General features: G+C 41.4%; 1 long non-coding RNA gene across 1 annotated transcript; it reads right to left on the bottom strand.

Annotated features, from left to right (window-relative positions):
* Window positions 1–1,190: 1,190 nt before the first annotated feature.
* LOC109284883 (uncharacterized) lies at window positions 1,191–4,077 on the bottom strand. Its single transcript, XR_009456334.1, has 2 exons — window positions 3,429–4,077; window positions 1,191–3,266 (listed from the first exon to the last, which is right to left on the bottom strand). It is a non-coding gene; the product is annotated as an uncharacterized LOC109284883 (long non-coding RNA).
* Between the last annotated feature and the right edge of the window lie 8,438 nt (window positions 4,078–12,515).

Here is a 12,515-nt window from a genome sequence, read left to right as displayed (position 1 = left end):
CATTGATAAAGATATTGAACAAAACCGGACCTAGGACTGATACCTGGGCACTCTACTTGATACCAGCTACAAACTAGACAGTGAGCCATTGATTACTACCCTTTGAACACAATGATCCAGCCAGTTTTCTATCCACCTGACAGTCCATTCATCCAACCCATACTTCCTTAGCTTGCTTTTGAGCATGTTGTGGGAGACCATATCAAAAGCCTTGCTAAAGTTAAGGTAGATCACATCCACTGGTGTCCCTGCATCCACAGAACCAGTCATCTCATCACAGAAGGCAATCACGTTGGTCAGGTATGACTTTCCTTTGATGAATCCATGCTGACTATTCCTAATCACCTTCTTCTCTTCTTCCAAGTGCTTAGAAATGGACCTGCTCCATGATTTTTCTAGGAACTGAGGTGAGGCTGACTGGTCTGTAGATCCCTGGATCCTTCTTCCTTTTCTTAAAGATGGGCACTATATTTGCCCTTTTCCAGTCATCCAGGACCTCTCCCAATCACCAAGGCTTTTCAAAAATAATGGCCAGCCTCTTTACAATCACATTGGCCAAATCCCTTAGTATCCATGGGTTCTTTGTTTCCGGCCCCATAGCCTGATAAAGAATGCCTTATATTTGAAAGCTTGCCTAACTTTATTACAACCATTGAGTTGGTCCAATAAAAGATATCACCCAAAAATCCTTCCCTACAAATTAATATTTCTGTGGCAGCAAATTTCTGGCTTTATGCACCTACCTAGATTTGTTGTTCATAAAGTAATGGAACAGAAGGGGGGATTTCATGTTACGCATTATTTTCCTGCCGTTGTTTTTACCTTTCTAAACAATGAATCTGCAGAGGTGATGCAGTGGTTCTGGAAAATCTTTTCTGGGTAGTAATATTATAATGATTCAAATAGCTCTCCAGTGCTGATCTACTCCAGAGATAATTAAACACAATTTCCTATCAGAATAGCATAAAAAATATTTCCTGCAATATGGTATAGGCTGCAAAAATGCATTTTCATCAAAATACCCAGTCATGATTTCTCCATTAAGAAAATAATATTCTGCAATTATTCATGGAAACGTGTGAGCCAATCAGGTTTGGGTACACTGGTGTGTATGTTGTCTTAATGCCACGTCTTTGAAAATTAACTTTTTCCTGATAAATGCAGTGTCATTGAAATATAGGCACTTCCAATTAAAAAAACCAAACATGCTCAACAGCTTTTATTTAATATATTCAGCTCATTTCCAAAAAAAATGGTTCTGATTCAATTGATAAGCATTTATGTGAGTTATGGAAAGTAATGACAGATGATAAACATAGCTCTGAATGGTAACTTCACACACCAAGACGTTGCTTTGAGGACAATTCCGTACATAATGAACCTCATCCCTATGAACCTAATCCCTCCACTAGCGTAACTAACTATGTGAATAACTCTCTTTGAGCTAGGTTGGTTAATTTCTGTATGGCATAATCACAACATTAGCCAATGTTTTCAAACAAAACTCCCTAACTTTATGATTTACATTTGAAAATAGTTTTCTATTCTAGCTCTTCTCCTAAACTCTATTTGGAAATTTTCATTAGAGATATACACCATTTATTATTCATGTTCAGTCATAGCCATCCTGCTGAAAGTTGATTTATATGGTCACAACAAATTAAGTTTAAGAAATTAAGTTTGAGATTCAAGTTACAGGTAGTTTGCTACATGTCTTACTATGAATCTTAATATGCAAACTATACCCTGTAGTGACAAATCTGCTGCAGTGCCAGATGTCATTTCTGCATGCTGACACATTTACTATTCATCCTCCCACTCAATCAATTGTTCCTTCTTAGCTACTGACACCTTGGCATTGGTACTCAGACCCAATAATTACTCAAATATAATATTATTTCCCCTCCCTTGAGTCAGTAATACAACAGTATTTCCACATCAGTTCCTTTCACAATGTCGTAGCACCTCCATCGCCCACCTAACTTTTTATTTTGGGACTTTTGAACAAAGTCATTTCATATGTAAACAATTTTTAAAGTCTGAAGTAGCTTTTGAAAGATAGAGAATGACAATTTCATGGCAAGCTTTTGGTTTTCTAATGCTTGCTTGCTAGAAATAGACTTGGACTGCTAAATGAGTCCTGGAATAGTGCTAGATCTGAGCATATTGCACAATTTCAATAAATTACTTGACAAACATCACTGTGTTTCTTCTTCTTTTGCAGAATGCTAATTAGTAGGTTGTGATTATCTCTAATTTATTTTCTGTTCAGTTGATTCACCATGGGGTTTTCTGTGTGTGTATTCCCATACATTTCCTGTGTATTGACTGGTAACAAGTTGCTGAGGGCATTCAAAATTCACATTGTACTAATTAACTGTATTTGTAACTTAAGTCACATGGTGCTGTTGCCATTCTTTGATTGGCCCTTTTAGAAAGCTCTCTGATGTGACAATACACACATGTAAGGTTAATATATCAGTTCCTGATAGCAAATGTGCTAATAAAACACAATTCTTTAAATGTTTATGGGAAGAAAGCATAAAAGTAGTGTGAACACAAGGAAATGGAGATATTTGCTTTAAATATTCGCACAGCTCAAATCCAAGGGTGTAATTGAAAGCCTTATGCTATAGTTTACATAGTTCAAGCATGGACCTATTAAATATGACAGCTTCTGTGTAAGTACATGCTGTAGATTTTGGGGGTTAGTTTAAAACGTACCATTTTTAATAATTGACGACTTCTACTAAGAAGGACTTGTTACAAGTTTAGACTAACATTCTTCCTTGCTTTTACTTTCATGCTTGGCTGTTTAGCTTTTATTTCTGTGGAACCACTTCACTCTACATGATCGTTAATGTGGCTTCAAGTACATGACCTACTTTGAGGTCTGGAAAAATGATACTTAATACTCAAATGTTTTCTTCCATCTGAAGACCTCCAAGCAGTTTTCAAACATCAGGTAATGAGCCCTCAGAAAACCCTTGTTAATCAGGTAAGCATTATCCCTACTTACCAGAAAATAGAATAGATAGCTGCCACTGGTACCCAGCATAAGACAGAAATATGCTCTAATGAAGTCCTAGAAGTGAGAGGAGAACGTGGCCTTTGGTTATCTCCTTTTCAATCTTGTGCTATAGCCAAGGTTAGGCTTCCTATCTGGTTTCTCCCCAGTATCCCAGGGATGTGGGACAGTGCTGCCAAAACCTTCTCCAGTCCATCCTTGGCAATGCACCTGATGGCTCTCAAATCAAGCAGCAGAACTGAAGGAAGAAGGTAGGAAAAAGCACATCAGTCCAAGATATTTTTCTTTTAGAACTGATCTTCCCTCCACTCATCTATTTTATTAATTCATCCCCCCCAGTCCATTTTCTATCTGGAGTTTTTAATATGTGATTTATACTATTTGCTTTGCATTTACTAACCTTTAAGTGAACAAGTTCTCCTCACATTCCTTTTTTATTCATATTTCTTGGCTTCACTAGTAGGAGCATTTTACAACTGGCCAGTTTTTTCTTTTTGAATATATCTCAGAAACTCTGCATCTAAAAGAAGTTCACTGTTTTTAGAGTCTCTTTGAAATAAATGATCTGTGGAGACACATTCTATATATTAGTATCTTTTTAACTGGTGACTCATTAATCAAAACACTATACCAAACTAAATAGCTAACTCGGGAGGAGACCTTCAAACAATAAGATTTCTTTTAAATTTGCTTGGTATTTTATCCCACTGTTGATCAGAATTTTCCATTTCTGAAATTATTTTAAGTTTGTGAAACCTAGTGAAGTTCCAAATATTTTTGCATGATACTCCAGATTTCGTAACTGTTCCCTTTTCTCATAAAAAAAGAAATGTTTGTCTTAACTGTGAATATTTACCATTACAATCTTTCCAAGCCAACTGGTTGTTGTTCTACTGCTCCTGCCATAGCATCTTTGATCTGTGAGGCTCAGAAACCATTTCACAAGCTAGTCATTTTTAAATCAACCTACCACCTCCAATGAATTACCACTATCAAAGTAAAACAACTCTCACATTTGTGGGGGGAAAGGGGTTTTTTGCTTTTTTGGGTTTTTTTTTTTTTTTACAGTAAATAGAGTTATGATATATTTTTTAATGTATTTGCTGAAATATTATTGGCAATTTAACATTAAGTGTTTCCTTTTGGCTTCTCTCATCGCATTAGCTTGCCTTTACTTTTATATTTTTGACTCCCAAACTTCAGCGGATATTGGATTTCACATTTTTTAAGTCTTCCCACTTGTGGTAATCTTTTGGTCCCCCCTGAACAAGAGCAGAGTTGGTCATACGCAGTAAAGGAGAATACAAGGGCAATGGTTTGCCAAAGCTGATAATGTGCAGGAATATATGTATTTCATCTTTCTTTTCTTTCACCTCCTAGCAGTTCACAGACATATCTTTTTTATCATGAAATGTATCTATAGAGACTAATCTCAATAAAATATGGATGGAGGAGACACTCAGATACATGTTCTAACTTGAAGTCTTGAACATTCCAGTTTAAAAATTCAGTGGACTTTGGTTACAGTGAGGAAGAAAGTAGCAATGTTAAAACTGATGGAGTAAACTGGTTATGTGAAATGAAACATTGACTTATGAGATGCACTGGAGGCAGGACTTAGACATATACTGCAGTACATCTCTTAATATACTTAATGGTTTTTTCTCATGCTCCAAATAGCCCAAACTCCAAACCTTTCTTTTCTTTAACTATCCACCACAGTCTCTCAAATCATTCACACAGCAGAAAGATTTTCTAAGTTCACTCTCCCTTTGGGGAAACCAAATAGCAAAATTTCTCAAATACTGGGCTTTAAAAGTCATGAGTTCCAGTTTGAGGAAGGGAAATAATCCATTTGATAGAACGCTATAAAATGCCATTACCAGAACTGAAATTAATTTCATAGTTCTCAGGATCACAGCTTGTAAAATAATGTGATGTTGATTTTATATACGTGTTCTAAATCAGCCTCTAACTTTTGGTTTCCAACTAAGGTTGGAAACCAAAATCTGAGACATTTACAACCTGATTTTCAAAGCCTCAGAGCAACCACAACTTCCACTGCCTTCAGCTGGCATCATGGGTGCTTAGTACCTCAGACTGTCAAGTTCAATGCATCCTTTGTAGGGATCTTAAACAACAAAAAAAGGTGGTGGGAAGTACAAACACAAAGGAGCTAATTTTGAAAATGTAGATCAGCCAAACCTTTCAACATAGAATTATGTCGTATACATTTTTATGATTTTGAAAAGGAGGCAGTGATTTGGGGTACCTGAGTTTTTGAGTTCCTAGCTTGAAATAAACTAAAAGGGCTTGATTTTCAAGAGAGTGGAAGCAAGTCAGGACTTTTTGAAAAGCAGTCCTCTTTAAAATGTGTCAAAATTAGATGTGTGAAAATCGACACACCCAAATTAGCTTTCAAAATGTTGGCTACCAGTTTTATAAACAGTGGGTGGTTCTACATTTGACATTACATCATCATAGTGATACGCTGCGGTGATGTAACATTGGCAAGCACAAACAGTGATGCCAAGGCTACATTGACATAGTGATGAGCTACCTCGCTATAGTGCATCACTACAGTGATGTAGCTGCTAAAAATAACTGTGCGCCACTAAGACGGCACAGTAATAGCTGTTACTATGCCGTCATTTAGTACTTCTTAAAGCAAGTACAAAATGATGGCGCAGAAACAACTGCACCATGGGGGCAGGTGGGGAGGGGGGCATGTGTAGATGCACCCAGTGAGATCTTCAGAAGTGCCTAAGGGACAGCTGTGAATAAATCCTGTTGACTTTTAATTGCGTTTACAATTCTGACTCCTTTCAGTGCTTTTGAAAGTCCAATCAAATAAAAGCACCCAGAGACAGGCACTTCAACAAATAACACCACCACCAAATTAGGTAGGAAGGATAGTCTTATAGGTGGGGCTGGAGTCTGGGACTCAGGAAATCTCAGTGCAGTGCCTGGTTCTGCTACCATATTCCTGCGTGACCCAGAGCCAGTCACCTAGTCTCTCCATCCTTCACTTTATGACCTTACCAGTGTGAAAAACAGCACTTCCCCAATTCATACAGTGTATCTACACATGCAATTAATGTGACTGAATAAACTGGTGCAATTTGAGCTGGAGAAAAACTAATCCTAACATCACTGTCTACATCTGTGTTTAAGCACAGTAATTTACTCCACCATCAGACAGTACCTGTGTCTAATGGAACTAGCTGATTCTGCTGTAAATTAGTTTACACCAGCCCAATTGCCACGCATTGGGTAGACGGTGATGCTTTACTGAGCAGTAAATTAGTCTACTGTGACGTAAAGCACACATGTAGATGCACTAATTGGGGTGTTGTTAAGAGAAATACATTAAAGATTATGAGGTGGTTAGATGGTACAGGGCCATAAAAGCACCTTATAAATTCCACACCTGGGAAGAGGAGAATATTCTAAACATTAAAAACTATGCACATAACCAGGGATCCCAGTTTTCCTTGATAAAAATTTGCAGATTCTGATAAAAACCCCAAATCCGTTTTTAAAATAAAAGGTTGCCCCACAGCCCCCAGCCCTGCTGATGCCCCTCACCCACTTGTGCCCCTTGCCCCCGCAGCTGCCGAACAGGACCCCAGCTGCCAGGGCTGTGGAGCCAGAGACTCAGGTCCACAGCCCCCTGCCTCCAGCAGTAGGCAGCAGCAGCTGCTGCAGCGGAGCAGAGCAGCTCCCCCCAGCTCCCCACCCGCTGCCTACCTGCTGCAGGCTCAGGCAAGGGGAGCTGGCTCCCCACCACTGCATGCACTCTAGGGGGGGCAGGGGAGACCCATGCCCCCCAGATCTGCATGCAGGACTCAGGCTCCTGCCCTGCTACCCTCCTCTGGTGCCTCCACAGCCTGGTAGCTGTGAGCCAGTGCTGCAGGGCACAGCAGGGCCACACAAGAAAGATGCTTGCTTCTGTGATCTCTGCACTGCCCTGATGACATGCTCCCTGTACATGGGGCTGCAGCAAGGGGCACAACCATGCACCACTACCACCCCTGCTGCTGCGTGTGCAGGGGATGCATCTCCAGGGCAGTGCAAAGCTTGCAGCAGCAAGCAGCTGTCCTGCGTGGCCCCACTGTGCCCTGCAGTGCTGGGTCACACCTGCTAGGCTGCAGAGGCCCTGGGGGAAGGCATCAGGGTGGAAGCCCAAGCCCACAGTGGGCAGCCTGCCTCTGCACCCACCCATGCCCTGCACACAGATCTGGGGGGCCAGTGCCCCCCAGGAGTGCATGAAGCAGTGCAGTGAGGAATCAGCCCCCACCCCCCCCCCATGTCCCCCACCCCTTGAACAAGCTGCCTGTGGTCCTGTCCTGCTCCCTGCCAGGACCCTGTAGCCATGCATTGCAGCCCTGGGCCCCAAGCCCCCCATACCACCTGGCTGGGCAGCAGCTCCAGCCCCAGCCCTCCCTAACTTCTTCCCTCCCTCCCTATGGAGGCCTCAGTCCCTTCCTCCCTCCCCCCCCCCTTACCTGCAGGAGCTGCTCTCCAGGCTGCCTAGTGCCCCCTGCCTGACCACCCTCCTCCCGCTCTCCCCCAGCCCTTTGCAGGCTGGAACTCTGCAAGCCTGCAGAGGGCTCATTCTAAAGCTGCAAAATCCACGTGTTTCTCTGATAAAATGAGAAATCCATGTTTTACTCTGTTTTTCCATTGGAAATGGAAAACCTGGATCCCTGAACATAACAGTAAGAGGAACACTACTTTGGAGGGTGTCTGACATGACTGAAGAATCGAGAAGGTAATATTAAATAAAATGGAGATTAGAAGGAAAGAAAAAAGAAGATGGAATGGAATCTCACTACCAGTGAAGTCAATGGGATTTTTTCCTTTAACCTTAATGGGGGAAGGGTTTCACTCTTATACGTATATGGATCCATTGCCCCATCCCAAAATGTACTATCCAGCTTTGAGGTAGTGTAGTAAATATTACTGATCTTTGAATTGGAATTAATTTATTTCTAATTACTTTTCATAATATACCTTTTTTTAAATGAAGGGAGGAAGACAATTTCTGGAACATACACAGGTTTCTGACAATCACCAGTTTGTTTTGAAATTTGTAAGTTCAGGATATTATCCCAAGTCTCATATATTACACCAATTTTATAATTGATTACGTTCACTAGGTCAGTTTCTGGGAACTGGTAAGACATAAATTTTTTAAATGATTTGTCACACGGGACAGCTGCTGCTTACAACCTCAGATTTTCCAATAGATGATGACAGCACCAAGAACAATGGCTTTGCTATTGTGATCATTCACTTCTACCCTTTGGGCTGCAGTCCAGAAGTTTTCTATACTTCAGTTTTTTCTTTTCAGTAAATCACGAGTGGGAAGCTACACCGAATGTATTTAACTATAAGGAAATATGGTGAAAGGTAAGGAAGAGCTATTGTCACTGATCTGCTAAGTGCTATGTAGTCACGATACAAAATTAACTCCTTAACTTGGGGGAGATGTTTTTTTGTTAAATAATCAGAATCCTTAACTGACAGCACAACTTCCCATTTAAATTCACTGTTTCTGATACCAGGTAATTTGCATTACTTCAAATACTTACTTCCCTGTACATGGCTCTCATAGAAGCAAGCACCATAGAGTTGGGTCAAAGTCCACTGAAGACAAGGCCCCCTGAGTCTCTTTATTGATTATGGGATTTCAGATCATACTTCAAAATAGTACGTGTTTACTAGATTAAGCCTTTACATAGTGTATTTCATCTGATGATCATAAACACTTTATTATTTAATAAATGCTATATGGAATAATGTTGCTATTTTAGAAATGGAGAGGCTAAGTGTAAGAGGGTGCAATCCCCAGAGGCATTTGAGAACACCTGGAGGCACCCCAGAGTCCCTCTTCATTTTGAATTTTCCTCCAGGAACAGACTCCCCTTTACTTACCTGCCATGACTTCTTGTTACTTTGGGTTCTTAAAAGGGAGGCTACCCCAGGGCTTCCCAGATCTGCTCTGGGCTCTCAAATGCCTGGAGGTGAAGATCTCCTGCCTGAAGGGCTGTTTGCATAACTCCAACCTTCCTTTATCGTGCCCCATGCCTCGCAGGTGTTATTTGCATCTTCTGCTCACTCTATTGGGGTCTCAGCCAATGTAGCTTCCACCCTGTTTTATGTAGCTATGCCATCCAGCTCAGACCCACTAGGTTGGGACTGGCTTTGAGGCACTACCTTCAACCAAAGTGACTCTTGTCTCTGGGCCCCTGGCCCTGTGTAACTGCATCCTGTGGCACTGGGTTCTCTGGTCCCTGAAGCTGTGCTCCTGTGGGTGCTAATGAGGTCTCCACCTCCCCTACAGCCTCATCCACAAACCACTGGATTAAACTACAACATTAAGCCCCTGGGCTAAAACAAAGCAAAAATAATAGAGGCAGTTTCCTGCTTTCCCATGGCTCCACATCTCTGGGTCACTCTGCCTGGTGCTCTTAATGGCTGGGTTGCTTCACTGTTTCTTGGAGTCTTCAGGAGTTCACACACTGCCACAGCCTGAGCTACCCCCTGGTTGGCTCAGATCAGAGTTTATATAGCTCCTGCTTGAGCTCTCACACGGTCATGGGACAGCCCCAGTCAGCTGACTGGCCTCCAGGGCTACCTTTTAATGCATGCTCTGCTGGCAGGCTGGGCTCTGAAGATTCTGGCCTTTAAGGGGCCACTCTGCTTCTTAGTAACAAGGCTAGGCTTCCCTGTTACACTGAGGCAGGAGAGATTCTGAGTTTGTGGCTAGGTCTGGATTTCAGCCTCTTACATTAACCTCACTGCATCTTGGAGGTGCTAATTTGAAATGCTGTCCTGACTCTCTTGAGATACTGCTTTTTGTGACTAGATAGAACAGACTGGGATTGACCATGGTATGTTTCATGGCCTAAAAGACATAATTCCTTTGAAGTAACAAAACCCCAGCGAGATGTAGTCTCAGTACTATTTTATAGACAGGGAAAGCAAAGTACAGAAAGGGCTAGTGACATGCCTACCACCACACAGCAGATCCTGGGAAGGATATGTTTCCCAAAATAGCCTTCTCTCCTCTGGACCAGTTGTCCTCTATGGCAGCCCATGGAGAAGTTGAGGTGTAGATGAACCATTTGGTGCCAAGTGAACTGTACACAGTGATTTACCTTCATGTATAGCACACACAATGCAGGACTACCAGGGAGTGTGCTGAACATGGCCTTACCTGCTGGGATTGTGCTCAACCCAGCTTGCCCTGCTGAGCACATCCTGATAAGAGGAATTGGAAGGCTGGTAATGGCAGCAGCAGCTAGGTCAGAAAGCAGCAGAGATTGAAGAAATCAATTAAAAGGTAATCAGCAGCAAAAATCCTGTACACAGGTAGGAGGAGATGAATCATTTCCTTGTGATTCCAGGGGCAAAAACAACAGTAGCATAAATTTCTGCTTATGCAGGTGCTTCATATTGGAAGGACTTATTAGTGCCATCTACTGAGAGGAGCACAGAATTGATAATTATTTAACGTAGAATTACATAGACCCAGAGGACAACAAGTGAACCTGGAGGGGGCGGGAGAGAACTGACTACATACATCTCCTGAAGAAGCTTTCCTATAAATGATAGAAGCAAGGAGGTGGGTGGGTTTTTTGTAAAGCATTAACTCATCATCAAAGCAATGATTGTAATTTTTGATTACTGACACCAAACAAATTGATTTTGATTGATGGCTTATTCTTTACCTGCGATTTCTTAATTTTAATTAGCAACTACTTTGCTATGATTGATTACTGGGGAAAAAAATTGTTATTTTCTGAGATGTGCTGAAATTTATTTAAAATCCATAAACATTCTCTTGCTATTAGGTCTGCGGGAGGGCCCAGGTTAGGGCCCCCGAGTGCTTGAAAGTCCCTGCCACCTGGGAGTTTACAATTTCACTCCCTGATCCTGTAAATACCTACTCACATCCTTATCTTCAAGCATGTGAGTAGCTTCCCTTGACTCCAAAGTGATCAATCAAAAGTTTAAAGTTAAGCACAGCATTAATATTTGCAGGGTTGGAGGTCTTAATATTTGAGATGACAACAAGCAGTTGGGAGGAACAAAGGGTAACAGTGAAGTGATTTTGATTAGCGAAATAAGCAAGAATCATATTGTAGCATGCCGGCTGTTTCAATTCAAGGGTGCTTCAATGCAAGTGTACTTCTAGCCATTGTCGGATGCTTCGAGGACATATGTGAAGCCATTATCGTGACTTCTAGGATTTTTAACAACAGGAGTCGCACTGAAAAGCATGAAAATATTTAACAGCTTAATTTCTAAGGAAGATTTAAATGTCCATACACCTGGTGGGAACACTAATTATTTCTTAAAAGGCGTATTTAATAATTTTCAGTTATACTTAGGAGAAAGAACTAACCTAAAATTACTGCATTCAAATCCAGGCTTTCCAGCTTCAATGCATGTGTAATAAGTATGTCCTAAAAAAAATCACAGAGAATACAATGCTTGCTTCCTCACTTCTTCTGGTTCAATATTCATGCTGAGTAGAGTAACAGGCCAGCTGCCCAAAGTAGGGAAAAAGCAGCAGAGACCTGCAGAAGCAGCAGTGATGGTGAAGGTGAATGCAATCTCATTCCAACTACACTTTAGGTTATACAGCATCATGAATTGGGTAGGATCCTTTTGCCACATCATTCATCACTAAAACCCATTACAGAGGTGAAAGCTGGAAAAAAAAAATGTAAACCCCTCTTTCTGCTAAACAATGTTGTGAACTGTAGTTTTTCTCAAGAAATGTTGGCATTTTATTCTTAAGGGATGCTCAGCTGTTGTGGCTAAGAACAGATGTTGCAAGCAAGAAGAAAATGAAAAGGCTACAAAGAATGGTTTTATTTTGCAGGGGCCATACAACTGAAAGCTCTGTGCAACAGGAAGAAATCATATGCAGCTTATAATTGTGCTAGGTCCAAGGTAGGTAGAAGGATTGGCCATATTCTTTTTTGCAGCAATAATGTTTTGAACACACTTTTTTCACTTACTTTTCTACTCTCACAACTACTTGGTGTCTATTTCTCTCTCTTTTTCTGTCATGTGCATGTTGCACTAGGTGAGACTTCTTCATTTTGCAAGGAAGAAGCCCTCAGAAGGTCTCTAGGAAGGAGCTGCTACAGCATGGATTACTATTGTAATCAAGAGCAGATTTGGTGGGGGGGTGCTACGATGATGGATATGTGGAAAATTTTATGCATTTCAGGTGATGGCCCTCTTCCTGAGGAGGGGCAGGACCCTCAGGCCCCCATGTACTCAGCTCCCCTGTGTCATTTCTTGGCAGGTACTTTTAGCAATGTGGAAAATTTGTTGTAAAATTCTGGCCCCACAGAAATCAAGGAGATGTTTACATTTTCATCAATAGAACCAGAATTTCATCCCTGGGTTTCAACTTTCTGAATAGCTAGGGCACACCTGGATAAACTGGTGCATTTGCTTC

This window comes from Alligator mississippiensis, chromosome 13, assembly GCF_030867095.1.
Source record: "Alligator mississippiensis isolate rAllMis1 chromosome 13, rAllMis1, whole genome shotgun sequence".
Taxonomy (NCBI): domain Eukaryota; kingdom Metazoa; phylum Chordata; order Crocodylia; family Alligatoridae; genus Alligator; species Alligator mississippiensis.
This window is presented reverse-complemented; position numbering and strand designations above follow the sequence as displayed.